The sequence below is a fragment of the Neopelma chrysocephalum genome, unplaced genomic scaffold, assembly GCF_003984885.1.
Source record: "Neopelma chrysocephalum unplaced genomic scaffold, ASM398488v2 Primary Assembly neopelma1_22, whole genome shotgun sequence".
Lineage (NCBI taxonomy): Eukaryota > Metazoa > Chordata > Aves > Passeriformes > Pipridae > Neopelma > Neopelma chrysocephalum.
In genome coordinates, this window is record NW_020897689.1 from 27,155,737 (window position 1) to 27,181,645 (window position 25,909).

General features: G+C 43.2%; 1 protein-coding gene across 28 annotated transcripts in view; it reads right to left on the reverse strand.

Moving 5' to 3' along the window:
* The window catches only part of EPB41L3 (erythrocyte membrane protein band 4.1 like 3), a 139,040-nt gene that overhangs the window by 82,582 nt on the left and 30,549 nt on the right, over positions 1–25,909 (reverse strand). For 25 of the 28 annotated variants that reach the window (XM_027676249.1, XM_027676234.1, XM_027676217.1 and 22 more), the window contains exon 1: positions 13,939–14,041. The exons of 1 other annotated variant lie outside the window; for it this stretch is intronic. The gene's annotated coding sequence lies outside the window, so the exon portion shown is untranslated. Of the gene's footprint in view, positions 1–11,613; positions 11,730–13,938; positions 14,042–14,370; positions 14,490–25,909 lie in introns of those variants that run through there. 2 more of the 28 variants (XM_027676106.1, XM_027676113.1) reach the window with 2 other exon arrangements.

A 25,909-nucleotide genomic window follows, 5' to 3' on the forward strand; every position in this document is an offset into this window, starting at 1 on the left:
TTTCATTGTCAAGGAAGATCATGTACAGCTATAAATCTATGAAATGTATTATAAATAATGCCACAGGTTCAAATCAGTTCGATTGTAATGGAGATGATGATTCTCTTAGCTTATTCCTTCAATGCTCAGGTCACAGCAGTCTGCAAGGTACAGCAGACCCATTACTGCAGCTGAATAAAAGGCAATTTCAAAATTCACATAAAACAGAGACAAATCCAAACTTCTCTATTTAGGTTGTTACCTTCAATAGAGACACCAAGTCATTATTGCACATCTGTTTTAAACACTCTTCATAACAAAAAGTCTGGATTTTTGATTTGTGTTTCGTGGGCTGGTTGGGGTTTTTTGATCGCCTTTGGGTATTTGGGCATTTTTTTCTTGTTTGAGGTTTTTTTTCGGGGTGGTGTCTTTTTTTTTTCCCCTAAAAGATGGCTCATGTTATCATTCTTTGTCCTCTCAGATACTGTAGCATGTTAGAAAGCAGATTTGTTAAGTCATGTATGCACCTAGCAAGTTTAAGTCTGGCACACATCCCTTTCAACTCCTCCTCATTCAAACAAAATTATATAGTGAAAAACCTGTGCCACAGAAGGAAAAAACCCCTCTATTTTGCTATTTTCAGAACAGAGTGAATGTACTTGAATGAAAAAACCTTAACTTAGTTCCTAGAAACATGACAGAAAGGGAAGACTGATTGAGCCTTAACAGTGTGTTGGCTGTAGCTATCCTAGCCATTTGCACCATTACTAACCTCGGCAGTGGGGCCTGACCTCTGCAACAGGATTTATAGGCACCCTGAGCAGATGCTGAACTATTTCCCAATGTACCACTTTTAAAGGCAAAATGATGTGGAATTTTCTTCAAACTACTAGTGTGGGTCTGCAACATAAGGTACAGCATGCTTACATACCCTACACTCCATGGCATGCGTTTTTGAACTTGTTTTAATTCACAGGTCTTGGCAGGCAGACGCAGTGTGCTGTCTGGGACCAGAGCAAAGCCAGTACAAAGCACGTGGATGGCAGGACCTCAGCCTAAATATTTCACTGTATGGATCTCCTCCTCTCAGGCCAATGCCACTCACCTAACGTGGACATGGGTGCATCCTTCTCTCCTGGTTTATATTTATCCCTGGCCCACATGCTGTTTTCCAACAGTAAACACAAGCTCACCAGTGCTTGGGACTCCGAAACCAAAGAAGGAATTTTTCCCCAACTCTACACATACCTTTTCACACGTGTGAGATGTTAAAATGATACAAATTGGGTTTACGTGTCAAGGAACAAAGGCCTGGAGTTTTTGAACGTTCAAAGCCAGCATATATCTAGCCTTACACTTATCTTCTATATGTACTTTGCCTCTCTGAAGCCTACAGCACAGCTGTCATTAACAGTCACCCCTTCTGCTAACACTTTCCTTAATCCCTAACTGACTTCCCAGCCTATAATTAAACTTTCCAGCTGCCACACTCAGAGATGGCACCAATATCCATCATTTATTTCTAAGTAGTCCCGAGAAAGCTCTTTTTCCAATTTCCAAGGCCATGGGCTAGGATCAAAGCCTCTTACACTTACAGGTTTTAGGCTAAAAACCTTTCATTCGCTTACAAATTGTCCATTCTTTTACTAGAGAAATTAAATGGCCAAGTAGTATTATCTTAATAATTGAACTCATGCATCTTTATAGTGTCAATAAGTGGAATGCAAAGAGCTTGAAAACCGATGGATAAACATTGCACGTGTTTACACGCTTTGTATGGAAAATACACCAGAAAGAGCTGTATAACCAACATCATTTACAAAGCTGTTTGATCCAAGCCCGAAGTTTTAATTGGAACTCTGTGACAAAAGAATTACGATTTGGAAAGACCACCTGAATAGAAGTAATGAAAGGCCTAATATCTAACTTTAGATTGCAACAGTAAATTGGGGTTAGCACTTCAATCTTGAAAAATCTGTTTCTCACATTCATGTAAATGATTACTTGAGTAGCAGAGCTGGTTGGCAACATTTTTGTCTGGTGCTATTCTTGCAGTGTTCAAGAGGACTTCATATTTTATGAGAAAATTACTGGCTTCACTGTTGAAAAAGGAAGGGAGAAGATGTCTAAAGCAAATGCTGGAGTTTTTGGTGATGTGACATAACAAGACCCTGAAGCAGGTTGGGGCAGTGTAACACCCAAGTGCGCACACAGTATGGGCTTCAGGACACCCATCATCCACAAGCCCTTCAAATCCAGGGCAAGAAAACTGCACCAGACAGCCACAAAACCTCATTACTTTTGCGGGCCTCAAATGTTCTGGACATCTGCTGAGTCTCTGAGCCCACAAAGCTCCGCCAACCCAAACCTGAAGGATAGAGAACTGTGCACAGCATCCTCAATCCCAGAGCTCTGCAACTCCACGCACCGTAAACTAGGAGCCTACATCTCCACATGCTATCTGTTGTAGAGTAGGGCAATATCTGTTTGAGTGCTGAAGCACTATCACTGAGAATAGCAAGCAGACACAAAGTGGGGGTACCTTCAGAAAAGGAACCCACTGGTTTTCAATGTTATCCCAGTGGTTGAGGTTAACAATTTAACAGTAAAGCTTTAATGAATTTTAATAACTGTGTAGGATTGATCAGCTACCGTACTCAGTCAAGTCTAAAAGCATCACTGCTAAGCAAAGAGATCACGCCAGACAGGTGCAAAAATTCAAAGCTTGGACAGCTATGGCTTGTTCCTAGCAGTAAGGCAATAAAGTTCAATATTTTAAGAGAAAATGAATACACTTTCAGTTACATCTAAACTATAGGTGAAACTTTTCTCCCTCCTTACATTAAACATATAATTTCAAAGGTGCATTTTGAAGAGTGCATGTGACACTCTTAGGCTTCAAATAGGTATGTGTTGAGAGGTTAGGAGAACATGAAAACAGTGTTTCATTGAAACCCGTTTGTCATTTTTAATCACAGGATAACTCTAGAAGAGGTGTGACTGATGCAATTTAAATTTGCACCTGACAAACTGAATTATTCATCTTCGTGGCACCTACGACAAAAGACCAAGCAGAGCAGTCAGTCAGTCACCAGCCCCAGGAGCTACTACGGAAAATCCTTGAGAAGGGGAAGTTGTGTCTTCCAGCTCTTGAGTGTGAAGTCCTGCTCCTTGCAGGCAGTGCAGCCAGGAGGGCCCAAGACCTCGTCCTTGTTCCCACTGCTAACTCCTACCTCTGGTTTTCCAAAGCAGAGGAGGACCTTGGGCAGCCCCACTGATAAGAAATACTGTGGTTTGCAAGGAAGGTGACAGAGAAACAAAGGGTTTTATCTGCAGCTGGAAAGAGCTGTTTGTTCTGTACTTGTGGCTCTGGCAGGGAGGGCTAAGGAGCCTGAGGAGGAGCTTTTTACTCATATCTGAATGAAAGTCTTACCTATTGCTAGTCATTATTTCATTTGCCTATGGAAGGTAATAAATATTCCAAGCTCACACTAAGTTTTCAAGGAATTGTCTTTTTCTAACAGAGTGCACTTGTCATGATGCCTTGTTACTCCAGTTCTGGAAGATACCATGTGTTTTGCAGAACTGTTATCTTCAATGCTTTATATTATTCTTATACACTAATTTTGTATCTCTCTAATATTAATGATCAATAGTTCCCTTATTACATGTTTAAGCAGAGTTCAGAAAGAAATAAAGTTCTAAAAATTTCCACAGTTACTTAAAATGGGGTTTCCATACACCCCAATTTCAGAATACTGGGATAAATTAGAATAGGTTATCCAAGGTCTTAAAATGAGGGCCAAAAACAGGATTCCTTGCCTGGGAACCTAAAGATGTTGGGTTAAACATGCCTCTAGTCAAAGACTGAATTCTGCTCAGCCCACATCTCCAACTAGTATGTTTTCAAGTAGGAAATAATTCTATTCATTATGTAAACTCTTATTCAGACTCTTGTTAATGTTTGTGCTATTCTTTCTGAATTTCTGGACAGTTTATTTCAGGCTCAGTAGTCAACATTTAATTAAGAAATATTTAACCACTAGTATTTTTTAAACAATGTCATGTATGCAGAAATAATTGCCTATCACATCTACTTTACAAAATCAAAACACAAGCAGTGGAAACCAGATACAAAACACTCGTCTTCAGCTGAAATAGTTTTGTTTAGAAAATGAACAGCCAATGTAGTTCCTTGGCTGAGACCTTGATCTGTTTGCCAAGTCCCATCCTGCAGAGATTATTCTTACAACATTCCCATCCTGCAGAGATTATTCTTCTTACAACATTCCAGGTGCAAAGGACACTGTGAAGGAAGCACACTCACAATTATGCAGGTTAGGAATAATGATAGCCTTGGTATGCCTTAAAAGAAAGGTAGCAAAGGATTTTAGTAAAGTACATCATGCAATATGTAGTTAATGTATCTATTTTAGATTGGAAGCTAGAGAAGGATGGCATAGCTACACTGACAGCATTCTTCAAAGCAACATCACAGGATCAGAAGGTCATGGGAGGGCATCTTTTTTCATACCAGCTATCTTGCTTTTAGATAGAAGAAACACAGGCAAGAGTTAGAAAAGGGCACTTCGGGTGATGGAAAATGCAGGACACAGGGAAACAAGAAAATAAAGTGCAATAACCAAACTGCTACTGGGGTGAGGTGAGGTGATTCAGAACAATAGAGATGGGGAAAACACAACGATCATGTCTGCACAGCAGATTGGTAAAAACAAAATTGGAGCCGAAGAGGGAGGCAGTCCAAAGCCAGGTAAAGAGTTCACTTTAATTGAGACAGTCCTCTTACAGAAGCTGCTGATATCTTTCTGGTCAATGTAACCATCTTGCCTCCATGGGTAACCCCAAAACCATGCAGTTTGCCCTATACTGGTAAGAGACATTTTATGTCTGTTCCTACAGAACAGCAGCGGGAAGCTGGTAAAAATTTACAAAGAAGGAACTTTTTTATTTTTTCAGCTCTGCATCCCTAATTTAATCACTGTCCCCTCAGGCTGAGAAAAGGACTGGCTTTACTGTTCTGCATCACTATGTTGGCAGAGATGCTGCACAGTACAATATTCATGGTTTATATATGATACAAGTGTAAGAAAAACAGCTCTGGGTTCACACAACGAAGAAGAACTCAAGAAATCTGAGTCATAGAACTAGTAGATTAGGATAAAATACTTTCAAACTTTAAGTGTGAAATTCTGGATGGTTTGGCTTCATGAGAACTATGGTCAATGGGTAACAGATCAGAAATAACAACCTCAGCACCAACACTTAGAAGAATAAGGCAGGCTTTTCAAGTAAGTTTAGTTTAGGTTAGTTCTCAAGTTATTTAGTTGTATCAGCATTTCACCATCGCAATAATTGTGTGGCATATTTAGTTATGTGCAAATAAAAGTAAGTAACATTGTTTATGGAGACAGAATACATTTAAATATATTGATGAAGGTGATGGGCACTGTCTTTTCTCCCTGCCTTGGACAACCAGTGATGGCAGAAGCACTGTCTGCTGGCTCTGCTTCTCCATCCCATTACAGGTGTGAAAGGATTTCCAAGATCAGAATAAACTATGACAAATCAGCTATTCTCTAGTTCTTGAGTGTCCTTAAATAGGGTGGCATGAGAAGTGGTTGTGAGTCATGGCTATCTTTTTTACTTTTTCCAAATATCTACTATAGCCCATGAATAGAATCATTATAATCTACAAAATATGACTAGTGGCATTGAGGGCAGGACCGAACACATAATACAAGCCAGTGTCATTACCAGATCTAAACTGGTGTAGAGCCTGTCCACAACCTCTGTTTGCTGCACTTAGCACGCTACCCCTACAAGTAACTGACGAAACCCTGACAGAGTGCTGGCACAGTATTAAAGGATCCTCCTAATTGCCATGCCTCAAATTCCAGCTCTAAGCTTGCTAAGAGAAAGTCTGCAAAACTCTTTAATAAATCATAGAAATCAGAGATGGAAATTAGGTCATGTCACCCACGTCTCCTATCTGCACTGTGAGCTTGTTACCCATACATTGCTGCTGAGTGCTCTGTCTCGACAACTCTTAAATGATTCAACTGCTGAGGTTTCTCCCAATTCCCCAGGGAAGCTGTTACACAGCCCAGTGAACCTTACCATCCATGCACTTTTCACTGACCAGCTTCATCCTCTCCACACCAGTTTTGCCTTGGTCCTATTTTGTTCTGTTCCTATTTTTATCTCACTCCAACTCCCTCCAAATCTGCTCTTGATGCTACTTCAACCACCATCCGGCAAAAATTGTTGCTCAGGAAACGTTCTTCTGCCTCTCCTGTAATACCGCTGTAGTGTGCTGCTATTTTTAGGAGAAGAAAGGAGGTGGTAAGAAAGGCTGCCAGCTCCAGCTGTACAAGAATAATGCTCCAGTACGAGGAAACTACATTACAGTGTTTCTCTTCAAGCACACATAATTGACCAAAAACTTATAGCCTTCTGGAATGATCCAAATGAGAGAGACAGAAGAAATGGAAAAGACAAATTCCAAGGTTAAAAAGAACCCTTGTCATCTCACTTCACTTTCAACCCCACAGCTGGGCTTCTCCTTCCAGGGCTGTTCTTGAGATTTTATAATGGCATTTTCCTAGTGAGACACATGGTTAAAGCAGTCACATACTGTCATTATCCTAGAATCACAGAACTGTTTGGGTTGGAAGGAACTTTAAGGATCATCTAGTTCTTACCGCCTGCCATGGGCAGAGACACCTTCCACTAGACCACGTTGCTCAAAACCCCATTCAACATGGCCTTGAACACCTGGCTTCAGACAATGTTTTCTGGCACATGATGAGATTCTTGAGGTGTCCTGCACGGGGCCAGGAGTTGGACTCAATGATGCTGATGGGTCCCTTCCAACTCAGCATATTCTATGATTCTATGTCTTCCAGAGATGGGACATTCACAACTTCTCTGAGCAACCTGTTCCAGTGTCTCACCACCCTCACAGTAAAGAATTTCTTCCCAATATTGAATCTAAACCTGTCCTCTTTCAGTTTAAAGCTATTCCCCTATGTCCTATCACTACATGCCCATGTAAAAAGTCTCTCCATCTTTTCTGTACTTCCCTTTAACCACTGGAAGGCTGCAATGAGGTCTCCCCAGAGCCTTCTCTTCTCCAGGCTGAACGACACCACTCTCTCAGCCTGTCTTCACAGAATGAGTACTTCAGCCCTCCGATCATCTTTGTGGCCCTCCTCTGGACCTGCTTCAACAGGTCTACACCTTTCCCTGGGAACCCCACAGCTGGACACAATACTCCAGGTGGGGTCTCATGAGAGTGCAGTAGAGGGACAGAACCACCTCCCCCAATCTGCTGGCCACTCTGTTTTTGATACAGCCCAGGATGCAGTTGGCTTTCTGGGCTGTAAACATGCGTTGCCGCACCATGGAGCTTCTTGTTCACACACACCCTCAAGTCCTTCTCCTCAGGGCTGCTCTTAATCCATCTCTCAGCCTGTATTTGTGGTTGGAATTGTTGCAGGACCCTTGTGAAGGACCTTGTACTTGGCCTTGTTGAACTTCATGAGGTACATCCAGGCCCACCTCTCAAGCCTGTCAAGGTCCCTCTGAATGTAATCCCTCCCCTCCAGCATGTCAATCGCACCAAACAGTTGGGCATCGTCAGCCAACTGTGTGGTGTGGTTCATTATAAAATGATTAACTGAGAAACCTGCTTACAACAGGAGGGCACTGTGCCTTAGGCCAGACCCTTAAGTGGAAGTGAGACCTGTGTTTTACACCTGCATCAAGACAAGGTGATGTGCTGACCATCAAAAAGGCAGCTGCCCATCATTCCCCAACCTCCCTGGCAATGCTGGTGCCAGATGCCCCATACAAAGGGCTCTGCGCAACCAATGCCTGGACTATCAAGACCATCTGGCCAAACTAAAAAGACCCTGCTTTCCCGAGTGCACACTTTTATATATCAACCACTACCTTTACCTTTATCAAACCTCCTATTTACTGATATGAAAGGTTAAGAACCGCTACTGAGATCAAACCAGAGGTACTATATTTCTTGATACAAATAATTCCCACAGGCAAGTGGCAGTGTTTCTCTGTAGAGATGCATATGTCCATGTACTCACTCCAGTGTATCTGTGGGGCACCCTCAGCAATCACACTAGGGAGCACAGGGGCTAAGAGCTGCTTGTCCCAACACTTGCTCTGCAACAGCCGTAATTTAATTGAAAGAAAACAGTGATAAATTCAGTTGACCTGGTGAAGTAATCATCTCCAGGGTCCTTAGAAAGATTACAGCTTCCTGACTGAAGCTATGATTTGGTTGGGTCAGATTTTGATACCTCTATTTAAACTGAACTGAGCCTTGCTTCACAGATAGGTTCACCGATTTCTGTGGGAAGACTGGCAGATTAAGACACTCCCCGACGTGAGTCAGGGTGCAAGAACAGGTCTCTCAGTTAGCACAAACATATGTTTCCTAGGTCTGGAAGAACTAGGTGGTTTTTTTCTTCCTTCTTCTGTTCTTCACAGCCTGTTTACGTTTGCTGGCTTATTAAACAAGATTGTATTTGCAGACAGTATGTCCTAGGAAACAGGAGGTGTTACACATAATTGCCCTTAGATTCATAAAGAGTAAACAAGGTAACCTCCACCAGAGAGTCCTCCTGCTCCATTACTACCAGCAGTGTCATGTTCCCTGGCTGCCATGAGCAGTGTCACCTCCTGCCACCAGGGAAAGGGCTGCTGGTGCTCCCCAGCACATGGTTGCCTCCCAGGATTTACTCCTCCGGGGAGGTAGAGAGTGCTGAAGCTGAGCCACTGCAAGGGATGAAGCTCTGAGGAAGAAGAACATGAAGGAATAATCCTAAATGGGGAGGAGGAGAAGGAAGCAGATGCTTCACCACCTTCCTGAGTAACGGGAAGAATGGACAGTGCCAGAGGCTCCTGTCCCAGCAGGGACCCCATCAAGGAGCCCAAAGAAAGGGGCACGCAGCCAGTGACAGCAGCCAGGGAAAGGGGACATGCAGCGGGAGCAACAGGCAAGCGCCTGACTGGAGGAACAGGACACAACTGAAGAGCAGAGAAAAACTACAGATGTAAGTGTGCTTGCTCTGGTGTGACACGGGCCAAGGATTGGTGTTTTCCCTATCTCGCTCCCAGGAACAGCCCACTGATCATCAACAGGGCTCCAGACAACAGCCCACCAGGGTCAGCTATTGTCACCCCAAATTACCCCCCCACTTGCTACCTGCAGCCCATCTGGGAACAAACCCCAACCCCTGGTTTAGGAAAAAGGCTGCAGAAAAGCCAAGCCATGGATGTACGCTACTCCTTGGTAGTCTCAATTTTAACATAGCCCCAAAACAGAAACATCAATCATTCTCTATTCCACACAGGAGCTTTCTTCTCCCAACTCTCACTCATTAGAGCAGTGCTATGACTACTTCCCTCTGTCACATTTGCCAATAAACATCTGTTTCATACAAATACATGCATGTGAGCAGGTATCCAAAATTGTATCCTGCTTTTTTCTCTTCACATTCCCTTCCCCTTCGTGAAAATATTTATTTATATTCACATATGCTTTCCATTTATTCTAGCCCTTTACCCCGACACATGCTCTGAGTCCTCATTTTCCACATTCTTCTTTAACCCTCTAAACTGAAAGACTTTTCTCAGTGGGATCACACATCTGGTGGGTGATCCTCATGCAGATTTCAGTACTTCTTTTGTTTCTCAGCTTGCCAACAGATCAGTTTTGATAGGTAGTGAAGCCACTGAAGAGAATTCTCCGTGGCACAAAAAGTATTTCCAAGATACATAAAGGAAAGGGTAAAAATTTAAGAGGTCTATGTAAAAAGTTTCCCCCACCCCTTTTTTTTTTAGTTCACGTACTTTTTATTTATGTATTACCCTTTTGTTTACTGCATCCCATAGGATGCAAATAGATTATTATAATTTCCTTTTTTGCTTTATCGACTTTATTCAAGAACAGCCAGCTCTGCTGATACAAAGACCAAGTAAAAAGTAAAGATTTCATTTTCCTCCAGAGACAAAAAGCTGACAATTACTCAAATTGCATTATATCAATTACTTAGGAAGGGTGCAGAGGATACTGATTTTGCCATCTATACAGCACATTGTCTCAGATTAACACACTTGTCCCAAATACTGACCCATTTCTGCTTTTCCACAGATACTTAGTCCTCTGCAATCCTCCTGAGCTTCCTCTGCACCGATGCTTATGGTGACGATGATCGAGAATGGCATGGGCGGGAGCAAAGAGCCTGTAGGTTTTCTCTTACTGAAGCCTAGATAAGTGCTTATGCTCCTCTTCTCCACTACCTGGGCTGTTTATTTTAAGAAACTGAGATCTTTCTAAAGAAAACAAGTATTTCTCTTTGGGTGTTTCTAGCCAGCTAATGCAAGAGGAAGTGCTGTGTGTCCATATATATATTTAGACTTGGACCATTCCCCAGCCCCTATGAATGGCTAAAACTGGAGGTTGAAAATTTACAGAAACTTGCTATGAAAACCAGCTAATCTATCATCCTTTCAGTGGTTCATCTCTTTTAAAGACTTCCTTTATGGTACTGACTCAAACTGCTTAGTGATGCTTATTTAAGTCTAATTCTGGGTAACACTCTTATATACTCTAACTTTCACACCAAATAAAAACAATCCATCGTGATTCTTCAGAATAAACTTATTTTCAGCCTAATTTTCAGCTTAGTTGACAGCAGACATAGTTTTCAGTTATATGCATGCATTATATTCACTTGATTAAGAGAGAAATTCTGTTGGAAGAAAACACTTTGAAACACTGCATTCATAACATATGCCTATAACATTCAAACACCGCAGTCATACCATATTTCCTGTAAAAATGTGACAAATAAGATGCTAAACCGCGATATCCTGGGTCCATGCTATACACAATGAAAGATCACAATCCTGCAGACTCACAACAGCTCTCTCTGCATGGACCGACCCTTCATTTTCAAAGCCCAACATACATTGAACATGCACTGAACATACAGAGATTCCCACCCAATGATGTATTTTGATGTAAAAAAAGGTCACATAGTTACTTTTGTGTTTTGTGTTGAAAATCCTGTAGCTTGAGAAATAAAGCTGATGCTTCCTCTCATGAGAGACAAGTAGTCTTTTATAACCGCTTATAAATGGTTTGACGTTTTCCCTCAGACAACAAGCAGTCATTTACTGGTACATGAGGTTTCCACAAAACAAGTCTGAATGTCACCCACCGTGAATAACACATTTAACACATTTCAAGAACTTTCTGTTAACTCAAGATCATGCCTGAAACACAAAGAAGTGACATTTTACATATTTTAAGAAAACAACCACGCATAACCCCCAAGGAATTCACAACCATGCATCAAACAACAAATCTAACAACCATAGGTGTGACCACGTTGCTGTGGGACAAACCTCCTATCAGTACCCTTACCTATACTCTTACCCACAGACCCCTCCCCAGACTTCAAAGAAAAATCTGTGAACAATAATTTTTTCTCATCAAAGACCAAATATTCTGCAGGTTTCCACTATAGACAAGAAAAGATTTCGCCCTGCTTCATTGAAAAATTACATAAGTTGTAGCTTCACCTTCACTTGCTCCTCCTCGGAAGAGAGAACAAAACCCCAACCCAAACCAGACCTCTCCAGTTTTGGTGCAGCTCTCCAGCAGTCAGACACAGCCCTATCCAGTGAGGAGCCGTCAAGGCAGAGGCGCAGGGGCAGGCTGGGGATGGGTGCCACACCCTGCTCCCCCCCTCCCCCGCTCCTCCTCCTCAAGGCTAAACCTGCCCACCGCAGCAGCGGGCTTCCATCGCATGAGCTCCTGATGCGCATCCGACCAGCTCCTCGGTCATACGGGGCAGCCTTTCGGGAGAAAAGGCCGTAAGCTGCGCCACTTAACGGAGAGATGCGACTGCGGGCAATTAGTCTGGGGAGCGGCACGGGCTGTACTGGTCTGATTAAATAAAACCAGTGTATTTTTAATGCTTCCCGATATGTTTCATGTTCTCTGCTGCAGCAAGCAGGTCTGCAGCATACCAGCGGCTCAAGGAGCCCTCCTGTTCATGCGGTGCCGTCAGGAATAAACTTCCAGTGCTCCTACTCTAATGCGGTGCTCTCCAGCTCTCTTCTCCTCCCCTTATTGCCATGCAGGTCTCATGCTCATATAGAGCTGAAACTTTCCAACCCAAGGAGACCAGCACAGCAGTATTTGCCTATACTCTATTATGCATGTACACACACAGAGGTGCAGCAAGACCAGTGAATTTAACCACATCAGTGATGCAGTACTATGATCTTGACCTTTTAATACTCTATCAAAGGACTCTTCTCCATAGATTTAGAGAAAAAGCATACATTTGATTGCATCTGACCTTACTGGTCAAAGCCTTATGTATTCTGCTTATATGCTTATTTTCTATGAGATGTAGTTGCTTTCTTTATACAAATATTTCAGCTTTCTATGGACAGAGATAAATCCTGACAACATTAAAAGTAAAATGAAAAAGGTATCACTCAGCTCACCAGGCTGTAAAAGGACAGATGCACATGGGACACACCTAACCCAGAGCTTTTTTTTTTTTTTTTTTTTGGCAAGCGGGCCTCTGACTTGCAATCATTTTGACAGAAAAGACCTCAAACGTAGGTAGTTTCCCTTCAACTTACAAGCAGCATGCATGTTCAGTGGAGGAAATACTTTCCATCTCTGCCTTAAACACGGGCACATGCTGGAGAACAGCGGTGAGTGATAACAGCCTTTACCCAGAGCCTTCCTCCTCCAGCACAGCCCCAAGAGACATTAAATCAAGACAGCACAAGGCCAGATAAGGATGCTTTGCTACTGCGATCATCATAGGAGTGCGAGTTTGTAAGCTTCTCGGTATATGCGATAAAGTTTCACTTTTGAATGAAAGATGGGACAACCGAAAAAGACAAAATGCTATTCCACCCACCCGCCCCAGCCCCTCTCCGGCCGCCCAAGGGCGAGGGGCCGCACCCAGACCGGCTCAGCTCGCCCGCTGGTCGCACCCGCGGCTTTTCTATTCCCCTTTCCCCAGAGACCTGACCGAGCACCGACACTTCCACACAGCACTCCGCGGGGCCTGGCGTGGGGATGGAGAGGAGTGCGAGGATGCAGCGCCCGGGCCGCGCTCCCGTGCACCTGGAGCCCGCGCCGGGCCGAGTGGGCAGGGACGCGCGGTCCCCAGCGCGGGGCGGAGCGGGGCAGCCCCGGCCCGGCGGGGCCCCTCGCTGCCGGATAGGAAGGGGCCGGGGCGGCGCTGCCACTGCAGCGGTCCGGGGCTGCGATGTGCTCTCCGTGCATAACCACACCCACCGCATTGCAGAAGCCACGGCCCGGGCCGGGGTGGGGGGGTGAAGCCCCCACCACCACCGCCAGTCGCAGAGACCCGGCCGGGCCCCTGCACCGCCCAGGTGCTGTGCCCCCCAGGTGAGCGGGGCAGCGGACACTCGGGGAGGCACGGCCCCGGGGGGGGCTCGGAGTGCGCCCTACCACGCTAGACACCCCCGCGCTCTTCCGCGCCTCTGCCGCCTACAGAAGTTTCCCACAGAAATGCGTATCGCCCTAAAAAATTTAGAATTGCAAACCTTTCCCCCCCCAGATCCCGGCAGAGCTGCGGCGGGAGCAGCCGAGTCTGTGGGTCCCCGCGGAGCCCCCGCCGCCCTCCCCGCTCTGCGGGGGGCACCACTCGCTGCCTACCCCCCGGCGCCCCCCGGGCAGCCTGGCCAAGCGCACACACCGCCCCCCCCCAACTTAAAAATGGCTCCTAAGAATGATGTGTATATATATATACACTATGTATATATGCACACACACACATATATATAAATAAATACGTATATATTTAAAAGGGGGGGGGAAGATGCAATCTGCCCCTGCCCCCCCGGGCATACCCTCTGCTTCCCGCTGCGGGGAGGGCGCCGCAGGCAGCGGTGCCGGAGCGGCGCGGAGGTCCCTCGTCGGCGGCGCGGAGCGGCGAGGGCGGCGGGGACGGGGCGCGGGGCAGCTCCCGGCGCGGCGGCGGCGGCGGCGGCCACGCGTCAGCAGCGGCAGCGCAGCCCGGCTCTGCCCAGAGCGAGCCTCCGCCGCTCCCCAGCAAATCAGGGCTGCCGAGGCTTCTCCGGAGAGAGGGAGGGAAAAAGGAAAGGGGGGGGGGAAAGGCAAAAAAGCGTACGCCGCGGAGAACGGCAAATGCTGGATGCCGGCAGGTCTGTGGAGCCAGGCCCCCCGCCTGCCCGCCTCCCCGGGCCGCCAAGGGCTGCTCCCCAGGCACACTGCAGGGAACCCACCCCCGCACCCCTCCCGCCCGGCATAGGGATCCCCACCTGCGTCCGGAGGAATCCGGCCGTTTTTTGGCTCAGCTAAATGAATCCATCTATTTAGAGAGATGAGTTTAGCTGCTGCAGTTGCAGCCAAACGCCCGCGATGGAGAGGCTTCTCGTCAATTTAAAAGCAGCAAGCTGTGTGCCGGCAAGGTCTAGCTTTCAATTACACTAGGGGGGTTTTGATGGGGAGGGAAGTTACCAGCTTTTTCAATTTTAATTTCCAATGACAAACCCCATGCTTTTAAAATCTGAACCCTACTTCCCTTAACAACATCGCTAAAACAGAAAAAAAACCCCAACACGTAGGTCCTGCTACATATCGGCTCCCAGTCTAAAAAGGATACTGTAAAACTGAGTACGGCTTTGGAGTTCTCACTCCAGGACAGACCACAGCATTGCCACATGTCAAAAAGTATCAAAAATTTCTAGTGCGTACAGAAGCAGTTTGGGAGGAGATTAATCCTACTTGCACCATTCCATTTTAGTAAGTATGTAGCTTCTCTTAGAGCTCATAACTGAGCTCTCCACCTCCTACACAGTTGGGTTTGAGACTGATGCACCGTGGCACCCAGAGGAACTACTTGTTTGCTTCTCTGGGGGATCAGAAGCAGCTGAACTTGCTCTTTTCCAGAGGAGGAATTGGTCACAGGAAGGGCAGTGATGGCTTAGCTACAGAAGAGCGACAAATCGACACTTTCTCATGCTGCACCTTCAGTCCTGGTACAGCACAGTGAATAAAATGGGCTTTATATAGGCCCTTTATATAAGGCATTTTGAGAGCTCCCAAAACTTATGAGATCCAAATTATACTCAGGGCTCTGACATGAATCGGGAGAGCTAAGGGGGGCATGAATATCTTCTTTAATTAGCAGCATCTCTGGGGGATTTAAGAAGAGTAAGAGGTTTTTATAGTAAGCAGCAGCATACAATTTCTCAGGTCTGCAAAACGGTGCTGTTCTGTATTTCATGTAGAATCATAGCCAGACACATACCCCACTCTTCACCTGCTATGCAGGAGTGCCACTTAACACATCTGGCACATCCATAACGTGCATAAAAGGGAAAGAGACTTCAAAAGAAAAATGTGTGCCATCAACTAAGAGAGGGCATAACTCTGGTCATGTAGTTGAAATAACAAGACTTGCAAATTCTTCTCCACCAGGAGCTCTGGAAGCCATCACGAATCACAAGGGAATGGACTTGACAGCAGACACAGAGTAGAGTTAACAAGGTTTGATTTGAAAAAAAAAACCCAAAACAAAAACAAAAAACAAGAGGAAAGTAAAAGAAGGACTGAGTTGGTCTGAGTCAAATTGAGCCTCAAAAGAAGCTAGGAAACTTTAGAAATCTTTCTGAAAAAAAACAGGAAGAATTTACCAGCTCAACCTTTGGCAGCTCTTGCACTGCCCATTACATCACTTTAAAGCGGAGATACATCGCTGGAGCATTTGCGCTACACAGCCACACTTCTCATCTTTAAGCAGTACTTGCAGGTAGATTTGCCCCATAGTTACACTATCCTCTGTGATCCCTTCTGTGGTTATACTGCATATATAATGCCATCTTTCACCTGAGGATTTAGAAGGCTTTCAGCATATTGATTTAACTTCAAAATATAAAGTGGTATTAACAGGTTGCTCCTACAAGCAGGAAATCTTTGCTACAGATAAAAGGTAGCTGGTACACCTGAGGTACCAATATAGGCCCAAGTTTCAGAGTTCTCAACATTCACAGTATTTTTAATATTTTTTTTCAACTTCAAATGTTACTTTCTAATTCCAAAGTGGGTTTGTTGTCCAACTTGCCTTGACTTCTGTCAGATGGGAACTCCATGGAAGTTCAGGTTTCCATGAGTCAACAGCTTTTAATATTATTTCTCTTTTTAAAGAAAGGTATTTTCAGTAATTTATAGCAAGCCTGAATCCATACTCTTCTCTCACAGGTGAGAAATGTGAATAATCCCCCTGCACTTCACTGGAGTTATTCCAAGTATTTACACAAAAGGAAGACCGGATGACAAGTCCAGGTAGCACTAGAAGAGACTGATCTTCTGCCTTGCTATGGGACAATAATTTTATTTTTGCTGCTTTCTCGTCTTTCTAGAGGTGATGTTTCAGAATTGAATGTCAGGAGCAAAGGGTTCTGTTTGAGTTTCCATTCACATCAGACTTGCTGCAGCCCAAGGTAGTCCCTTCTCCCAACCAAGGGCGGTTGATGCATGTCCAAATTGCTTCCGTGCTGGTCTGGAAGCCAGGCTGTCGCCAGTATCCCATCCTTTGGGGAGGGAGGCAAATAGCTACCGAGACACCAGGACCCAACTGTACAAGCAAGAGTCAGAGTCACTCAGGAGATCGACACATAACTGGGGAAATGGATAAAATAGGTGGCAAGCTCTGCCTTCCATTCTCTATCCATCTACCACTTCTGCTATTCCAGTTTCTCCCTTTTGGTGAACACTTGCAACTTGCTTGGGAAAACCCTTTAAAGGGAGGGAGGGAGGGAGAAAAAGCCAGAGAAGAATAAAGGCAAAGACAGCCTCTGACATGAAGCAGGTAAATTAGAGGTGGAGAAGGAGAAGGTGCCAACATACACACACACCCCCCTTCCCCACAGGGTTCCAGTCAGAGGCAGAGAGCCGTAAGGAAAACAGGCCTGTGCAGAGCATTTGGCCACTACAAGGACTTTTTTTATAGGAGAGGGGAATGGGGAGACACACGGTCTCTGCCAGGAAAAGATGAATAGGCAACCCTGGAAGAACACGGACAAGGATTATTGCCCAGCTCTGGGAACTGATGCCTAAAACATTCTTGTGATTCCCTAATTGATTGGACATGGCATTCAAAATAGCACATTACAGAAAAGCAAGACACAAAAATGCTATCAAACTCGGCAAAAGACTGTCTCAAGTCCAGCCAATGATGAATTAGCACTGAAAAATGGAAAGTACTGTAAAAGTAGTAGCATTAGTACAGCATTATTAAGAAGATACTTCTTAGCAGACAGGAGCTTGGCAATATCTGTCTAGACGGACAGATGGGTTTGGAGTCGAACTGATTTTTTTTTTCAATTTCTTTTTTATTATTACCGTATTCACTTCCATTTATTAAAAGCAAACTGTTCTGCCCATGACTCATGCAGCTCAACTTTCTGCATGGCAATGAAACAAAATTCTCATAATTAAGAGTGATTACTGTGAGCAGATGAAAGTAAGATTTAGAAATCAGACCAGATCTTCTATTTCTGTCTTCCCTCACTGCAAACATAATGCCCACTAATTGGCCAATATTACCATTGCCTTCAAATATGTAAGTAGTAAACCTTCTGGTGAGATATCCCTTAGTACAACTCAGTGACACTGCAGGTCAGATTTATTCTTGGCACTGGTTTATTAACCTCAGTGAAGAGATTTATTTGGTGTGCCGTCTGAAGTAAGTCTCACTCTGCCATTCAGTGCCAAATCCACCCCATTTTAATACTACTGAAGGAACAATCAGTGAATTTGGCCCCAGTGCTTCTGCAACTGAAATCCTGCCTGTAGAAGATTTACTGCAATTAATTCAGCACTGCCTTTTGCCACTTTCATATCTGTAGCTACTTTCTGACTGAGAGCATTAACTGGATTATCGAGTGATTACCTCCTGCTGTTCTCCAGCCCCTTTGTGAACCAAAGGTAGCCACATTTTATGGATACACGATGCTTTGGCATGTACCTGAGGCTAAGTCCAAAACATATAAAAGCTAGTTTTCAGACAGAGTAATAAACTGATGCTTTTAATCTCAGGTTAAGATTTTATTTTTTTAAAATTTTGTTTATGCATAATCATTGCTATGGTTTACCTGTACTCTGATCTAACATACACTGACTACAGGAAACTCATAATACAGAAGATGTGCAATATGCAGTTATCATGAATTTATTTGAATTTCAGTAGGGTTCCTGAACAGCCTAACAATGAGGGAGGTAAAGACAACTCTCATTTTCTATTTGCGACTCTAAGACTGCAAGCTTCCCAGACGGTAACCATATCTATGGAGGTCAATACAGACCATTTCCCTTTTACTGTGTTGCTTTCTGTTGAGTCCATCTATTTCAGTCCACAAAATTCTGGTTTTTTGTTTTCATGCCCACAGTGCACGTTGTTTTGCTCTACTTTTGGGGTGTTAAATGGGAAAGCCTTCCTTCTTCCTTTTCCATACCATTAAACCCAGTCCTGCATTTTAGTTACAAAACTCTTTTTAGCTCTCCTCTGTCTTCTTTTCATCTAATTCAGAGAAGGATTTAAGCAGGAGTTTACCTTGAGCATAAGCTCAAGTCTCACTGAGACAAAGGAGAATCAATGCTCGTATTTGTGAAGTACTACGAGAAATAGAAATGTCACCCTGAATGATAACTGCCTTCTACAATCCCATTTTAAGATACCTCTTCCTCATGACACCTCTAATAAAACAACTCTTGGTGGCCAGGTTAATAGGCATAGCCCCCAGCTGCTTTTATATAATTTGTCTTCATTAGCTGCAAGATTTACCAGGGAGGGAAGGCACTTTAATGAGTGTTTGCATAGCACCCAACACAGTTCAACTCTCATCTTAATGAAGGTTAATAGCAATTAAGGGAAGCACTATAGGTTCTTATTTAAAGTACAATGAATATTTATGCTTATCGTCATACTAAAATGTTATTGAGAAGAGGTAAGAAGTCCTGCTCAAATGTGAACACAATAATCCTTTATCTGTATTGTCTTAAATGCTAAGATGTCACAGATTGCTTTCTTTAGTGGTATAAGGATTACTTTAGGCTCAAGGATTCCTTAGAATTAAAATATTTCTGACCTGGCATGTCTAAACAAGAACTTTAGGTTCCTTGGCTATCTTTCCTGTCAAACTATACCTCTCCATTTTTATTCTCTCAAAGTGACATAAAAGTAGAAAACCCAGATCCAATGTTTGTCAATAAGTAAACTCACAGAGGGAAAGGGCTGGTATTTTTAATCTACCAAATATACTTACTGAAGGAAACAACAAGAAAGCAAAACCCCAATATATACAGTGCAATTTCTCTGTCTCTAGTTAGAAAAGTCCACAGTTGTTCCCAGTACGCCACCTCATCTTGCTCTTACGTCTTTCCTTGCACAAAACTTTACTGCAGAAGTGGCTGCTCTTCACAAAGGAAGGACCTGGGGCTGTGCCTGGTGGCTCAGGGCCCACCCAGCCAGATGTCACCTTGCTCCACACAGCCTGTCCCTGGCCCAGTCTGCCACATTCTCCCAGTCAGTTAAACATCTGCAATACCAACGGCAGAAAAGTCTCCATCATTCCCCTGATTTCCCAGCTGCTCCTTCCCACCTCCGTCCTGCCCCTTTCACTAAGCCACTACAAGTATTTATTAAAGCTATGGGAAGAAATAGGCAAACCCTCTCACGTTAAAGCTAAAAAGGGAGGAGAGGTGAGAAATCTGATCAATTCCTCACAATTCCCTGTGAGATCTCATCAATATGAGACTGAGGAGTGGGTGGTGTGCTATGACACGAGCAGTGGGGATGATGGCAACGTCACACTGCTGCCTCTTTTGGGGCCTATGCCAGCCTGTGCTGGCATCAGATGGCGGTGTTGGCCAACAGCCTTTATTTATGTGAGCAACTGCTCAAAATGATACCACTAACCTTCAATTCCCACCTGAGAAGGGCTCCCAGGGGCCAGCCCACCTCCAGCTAACAGACAGCCTCTGCACACAACCAGGAGCTCTTCTACCTGATGTTTATAGCTGCTCAGACGCTTTCAAAATGCACTAAAACATGCTTTAATTCATATTACAGTTTAAGTCTCACATTCAGTTGATGGGACACTGCCAGTAAAACTGAAGGTATTGAGGAGAAACCCATCCCTTCCTTCTGCTTCAACAGCTTACTCCACCTGCTACTCACTCTCACTGTCAGTATTCACAGAGAAAAATCAGATCCAGGTCTTCTGTGTTTTGCCCTTGGCAAATATAGTGGCATACCTTAAAGTTAGGTGCCCTGTGTGCACCCAGTAAATTGTATTGTGGGATAGGAAGTAGCACATTCTACTGGTTTCTTTCTAACTGAAATGAAACAATGAAACCAAGTGCCAACTGGACACAGACCTGAGAAACAAGCCTGGGAGATCTGGGTTTTTATCTCTGAAGGGTAAATCCTCTTAATAGCATGTAAATGATACTGTTACATTCAAACGGGGGGGGGGGGGGGGGGGGGGGGGGCGACGCGGGGGAGATCAAACAACAGCAAAACAAACCATCATCTTCAACTCACAGCTTTCAACTAAACAACTTTCACTCACCAAAATGACAAATGGTATGTATTTGTCCCCTAGGCACCGAAAAATACCCAAGAAAAGCATCTCAAGCCTCTCACCCTTTTGAAAAGCTTTTTAAACTTTGCAAATAATGAGTATCTTGAACAGCCTCTCACAATGTAAATGTTTAATTTATCCCACATCCCCTGAAACAATAATTTTAAGACCAGGTTTGCTCAGTCACCACCAAGCGCTGCTCCCAGTCTGCCTGTGTGCAAACATCTGTCCAGCTGCTCCCAGAGAAACGCACCCATAGCCCAGAGTTGCCAAGCAACACCCTCAATGCCTTAAGCATCAGGCCAACTCAACTGCTTTAAAAAAGTTACTTGGAAAAAGGCTGATAGGAACACACAAGCTTTCATAAGGACCCTGCATTTAAAAGAGGTGCTCTGCCACTTTCCAGAAAATTTCTGGGTGCACAATAAAATAAATGTAGCAACTCCTGTCATCACCTCCAAAAAAAAAAAAAATTGTGTGCTAAAGTTTCTAATGTTGAAACTAAATCTAAACAAATATTCAGGTTGAGAAATCTATTTCCTGGGCAGCAACAGACAAAGCACATACTGCCTTTCCATTCCCTACTCAACTCCAGGAACAGGCAAATATCCATTTGGTGTCCCTGGGGGCTGACACAGCACCACTGGAGACAGCTAAAGGCAAGCACGTCATTGGTTTCAAAAGAATCATTAAAATAATGTATTTACAAAAAGTCTGTGAACTAAATAAATCCAGGCTGCATTCTTCCCCATATTTGAACTCATTTTGCTCAAGCTTCAGGCAAATTATTTCCAAGGTTCACTTTAACACATCAATCAGAGCACCCAAGTACCCACACTTACTACAGTTTTAATGCTAGCTCCTCTCTCAAAATAAGGTAACAAACAAAAAAACTGGGACTGGAATCTCTGCAACAAGATAAAATCATGCCAACAGTGTCAGGGCTTAAAAACAAGTCTGGTTCTCAGTTTCCCAACTTGCCTGCTCAACTCTGATGAGACCATGGTGACTGATAGCATCAGTTTGCACTTTGGTATCTCAACCCATCTGCTTAGGAAAAATTTGCAATAGTCATTGCACCTATTAACAAAAGTAATCAGACTTCGTGCTATTTGGAATTTTGCTTATGCTTGAGGTGCCAGGCAAGGACAGTAAGGCTGGAAAAGGAGTCTTTTCAGTTTAAGACATTGCTTTCTCATGACAAGACTTATAGTTGAAAAAATAGTGCTACAAATATTTTCTCAAAGGAAAAACATGGTGGCATTGATATAAAACACTACATTTACACAATATGCAGCACACAGTTGTTTCCTTTGCAATTGCAAGAAAATTCTGTAATTCAATTAGTTTGGAATAAAACGTCCCAAACCCCTCCAATTCTGACTTCGTTGTTGAATCCATTTCTGGAGGTTTGGGCCATTTCACTGCTATTTATACAGCATTTATAGAGCAGCTAATCTATAGCCTAAAAGTTATTTTTGGCAGAAGAAAGAAGTTATAAAGAAACGCAAGCAAGCCAGATAAATGAAATCATAAAACAGCCTTCAGAAGGTTCAGATGACTTCAATGAGTTGCTCTCCTACTTTCCTTTCACATTTTGGGGAGAAAAATTGGGAAGAGGAAAATTAAGTATGAGAAAGGTTGTATTCACAGGGTTTTATTACTGCTCCTTGTTCTCTACACTCCACCCTTACCCCACCAAGCCCAGCGCTCTGAATAGATATCTTTAGATATTTCTGCAAGGCAGGAAAGAGCATATGCAGTAGCTGTATGCGTGCTGACAGTCAGCACTGCACATGCTGATTGTCTACCACAACACATGCCTTGATTAATCAAACAGGCTACCTGCCTGCTATGGCCACACAGGGCATTTAACAGCTGAGCTCCTGCCAAAGCAAAACATGTCCCTTGGAGAGACAAGGTTTGCCTCTAGACTCTCCTAGACCACCATGGCTACACCATCACCACACCTCTTTATTTCTCACACCACTACCCAGGGCAGATTTGAATGTGCAGCATCAAAGACGCTGAAGTATCGTCTTGTGGTGTAGAGCCTCCACGTCTTTCCCTGCACCACCCACCCTCTGCTTTGCATTAGGCATACAAAGTCATGCTCTATTTTCTTTTCCGGGGGATTCTGCCACTCTTTGAAGGAACCTGAAAGTGATTACACTGATGAATGATGAAATGTGAGCTCTTGTTCTCATGTTCCACCCAAGCAAAAAGGCAGGAGATAGAGTAGTTTATTGTTGGAGAACTCAGCCTTGAGTTTCCACCACAATTGTGGTGACACATTTCTTGGGTTGCAAGAGTACCAACAACCTTCAGAGAGCAAAATCTTTTTTTGAAAATGAAAAATTTTGTTTGAAATGAGCTTCAAACAAAAAGTGTTCTCATGCCATCAGTAAATTCCTAACTGCCAGGTTTTGGGTTTGTTTTCCTTCCTCCTGTTTTTAATGAGCAGCAAATCATTATGATCATAATAACAACACCAATAATAATTTTAAACACCTACTTTTAATGAAAATTTCTTGGAATTATATGACAAAAAGTCTAGCCTCTGAGAGAAATAAATTTTCTATACTCCACAACACCCATAAAATCAAATACTCTAACGTATGTCCACTATGATGATTGAAGCAAGGACTTTTGTAAGCTCCTCAATGGTTAACGGACAAAGTAAAGCAAAGTAAAATTTTGTTTTTCTGTAACTGACTGTGATCTTGAAATGCGCGTGAATTATAAGGTCTCTCGCAAACGCTGCATCATCAATATGGATATTTTATTCACTTACCTTCTTCAAAGCCTCTCTACAGCTAAAATTATGTTCCCTGTTATTTATCAATTTTATTTAGGCTAATCAAATAAAATTTTCACTTTACAACTTCCCAGACATCCCATTATGTGGTGTGTCTAAAGTTTGTATAGAATTCATCAGTCAATGAATGTAGCAGAGCAACGTTCACCAGGCAATTACAGCATCTGAAAAACTTGCCATAAAACAGCAGTTATCATGCATTATATACATGCAAACTGAGTTATTATGGTAAGATTATGTAGCATGTTACATCTTACTTTCTTATCTTTTAAGTCCTTAATACCCTCAGCTTCTGTACCAGGAGTACAGAAACTGCTTTTAACCACTTCTTATTACCTCTTTTAGTGCCTGAAACCTATAAAATTGCATAAGGAAAATTTCAGTCATTTTTACTTATTTACAAAAGAGTAAAGTGATGAAAACTAAAGACATTTTTAAAACATCTACCGCAGTTGTTTACCAAGTGTAAACTGACTAAGTTAAATCTAAGGAATATTTTGGGTCAATTTCCTTAGCCCACAGAAAGTAGTGATAGCTATACTTAGGCATTCCCAAATAAGCCACAGCTTTACATATGTGGAACAACTGTACACTGTGTGCACAGAGATGACACACTGGAAGTGGAGCATGAGAAAGAAACAACAGCTACTTGTAACCACACAGCCAACATTGAACCTGGACAAGCCCAGGGAACACCTCCATCTTCTGGGCCAACAAGCTGAGACCTGTAGTGGGAACTCAGCTCTGCAACTGCCACACTCAAGAGCAAGGGGGCTAGACAGATGAAGAACACAGCCAGTGTCCTGAGCAAATACATGCTGGAGCGTGACTCCAGAGGATACCAGGATCACATCGCAGGAAGACTATATTTTAAGTACTGGGATGTTATCAACCTGGTTCATTATGAAGGACCAATAATGAATCTGTCTCGAAAAATATAAGTTATGTGGAATAGATGAGCTGCAAATACTTACAGACTAAAACCAGCTGAAATTCTTACCAGAGAAAGCATTTTGAAAGGATTGCAATGTAGCAGTTATATAAGTTTCATCTGCATTGTATATTCTCTCTTCCAAAATTTTGATATTCCTATACTTGTTTCTATACCAGGTTCTCTTTATATACATATATTTAGGGAAATAAAAAATACCAGGTCTTTTTGAGAGTTTCAATTCCCCCTTCTTCCTCCCACCCACATCTGTACATCTCCATTTTGCTTAAGCCTTATGGCTCCAAAGAGCAGTAAAGTAACTTGTGGAAGGGAAGCTGAGTGTTGTAACAGTCTGCTACTGGAATGAGAAAATAAACATAGAAAGGAGAGGTGGTATGAATCATGCTGAGACATGTGACATTTTTAAATCACAACAAAAATAAGTTTGAAAAAATTTTCAGTTAATAATAGCATTGTATAACTCAGACTCCCCAGAAGACAGCCAGTATTTGGATCTGTTCTTATCCAGGGTTCTTACACCTCTGTAGACTACAATTTGCTTTACTTTTTGTAGTCTTCATTGTACTGTGATAAAGTTTACTTTTTAGCATAAAAGAAAATCAAACTAATCAGGTGCATAAGAAATAGAAAAAAATCAAGGCATTTTGTCCAAGTGTTCATTATTACACTGGGAATGCATCCATCCACTTTAATATGTATTATGTTTTCTAGTAAGTGATTTTAGGAGGTGCTATCCTCAAGTTATTATAAGCAATAGTGGGATATTAGGAAAAATTTCTTCACTGGAAAGGTTGATAAGCATTGAAACAGGCTGCCCAGGGAAGTTATGAGATCATCATCCATGGAAGTGTTCGAAAAACATGTAGATATGGCACTTATGGACATGTTTTAGTGTGGATTTGGCAGTTTTAGGTTAAATGAACAGGTTTCAAATCCGATTTGAAACCTGCACTGATTCTGAGCACGTTGGCAAGAGGAAAGGAGGGAGCAGGCAGAAGCAGCCCTGCCTCCTCCATATGATTTTCTAATGCATATTCTGCTCTCTGGCAGCAGCTGATAATTATATCGGATTTCAGAAGACCGCTTCTCTGCCTGAACAGTTGTGTTGTTTACAAAACTAAGAATTAAAGCAGCATTATAAAACACACAAATAAGCAGCCTCTCTGTCTGTTTGCACATAGGTTACCCATTGGTGGTACTGAAAGGCCTTATCTCAACACATTCTTTTCCAACCAAAGCACTGAGAAACAACAGAGACTTTCTAAACCTCTGTTTGAAAATCTTATCACTCACTCAACAAGAGCCTTAAACAGACTATCAGGAGTCCCAGGAAGTACAGCAGAGGTGGAAAAAAAAATAAAATCAATTATATCTATACAACTTTCCACAGTAGCTTTGCATAAGCAAAGGTGATACTCCTCCCTGCAGAGAGGTCTGATCTC